Consider the following 1,622-nt stretch of genomic DNA (forward strand, 5'->3'; position numbering starts at 1 on the left):
CATATCCACAAGAACACCCACACTTGCAGATAATACCCATTTGACCTAGCCTCAATGACTGAGTGATCAGAGCTCAACCAGAAGAAGAAAGAAGAAGAAAAAAAGAGTAATCTGATACAATTTGCTGAACTTCACCTACACCTATGGATGCAGTAGCTCAAAAGAGGGAACAAATCTTTACAGCAGGAATCATTCCCACCTCCTCCATACACAGAGTAGACAGAGATGAGCAACTTGGACATTGGCTATCCAAAATGGGGGCGTTTGGCTTAGTGTGGTTTGCTTGGACCTAGTTGAGCTTATTGCATTTGTCAATATTCTTCTCCAACTCTATAACTCAAGTGCATAAATTCTTATATGATCTTCCTTAGTTATTTTCCAACTTTCACATGCATATGGTAGAATTGGAAATGCCATAGCTTGAGTTAGTATTGCCCTCAAACGGATATCTTAGTTTTTCAACACTTTAAAGATGTGCAGCAGATTTGCATAATGCAATCTGTTGTTTGATTTCATAACAGTTGCTGACATTAGTGTTGATTGTGAATGAAAGCAAAATGAAGTCTTTGAAAACTTCAAGATTTCAAAATGAAATCTTTGAAATCTTCTTTTATCATGATGTTATTTATTGGTTCATTAGTGATGATTTTGTTTTCTTTTCTTTGAGGTGCAACCCATACTGAAAACTATGGTCATTGATATGATTTAGAAAGTATTTTAAGTCGTCATCAATTCCTGCATATAAAATTATATCATCTGCATATTGCAGGTTGCTAATGAGTCTTCCTCCAAACCTGATGCCATGTTTTTCTTCATATAATCCAGTTTCTCAGATTATTTGCTCAGCATTCAAATTGAGTAACTACAGTGAGAGAATATTACCCTGACACACAGCTTTTCTGATCTTAAACCATTCCATTTCCTCTTGTTCTATTTTGAATGGGTGTCTTTTGGTCTATGTACAGGTTCCAAAGGGGTGTTCCATAAAGTGTTCTGGAATACCTATTCTTCACAGTGTTATTCATAGATTGTCATGATCCACACAGTCAAAAGTGTTTGCATAGTCAATAAAACACAAGTAAACATCTTTCTGGTATTCTCTGCTTTTAGCCAAGATCCATCTGATGTCAGTAATGACGTCGCTTGTTCCACCTCCTTTTCTGAATCCAGCCTGAATTTCTGTCAGTTCTCTGTTGATGTGCCTTTGCAGCCATTTTTAAATTATCTTCAGAAAAATTTTACATGATATGATATTAATGATCTTGTTTAATGATTTTTTTGTATTCCAGCAGGGTACTTCTCTTTAGAATGGGCAAGAATATGGATCTTTTTCAATCAGGTAGCCAGGTAGCTGTCTTCCAGCTTTCTTGAAGTGAGTGCCTCCAGTGCTACATTAGTTTGTTGAAAGATTTCAGTTTGCATTCCATCAATTCTTGGAGCTTTATTATTATTAATTTTTTAAATAAATGTTTTATTGTGTATTGTGTGATAGTTTACATGGGGAAACATTAATTTTACAATCATTCTGTAATATATTGTTTCATTGCCATAGTTACCATCCTGTCCATGCATCATCCCCCAAACAAAGGCTTTCTTGAAGTGAGTGCCTCCAGTGCTACATT

Source organism: Chrysochloris asiatica, unplaced genomic scaffold, assembly GCF_000296735.1.
Source record: "Chrysochloris asiatica unplaced genomic scaffold, ChrAsi1.0 scaffold00354, whole genome shotgun sequence".
NCBI lineage: Eukaryota > Metazoa > Chordata > Mammalia > Afrosoricida > Chrysochloridae > Chrysochloris > Chrysochloris asiatica.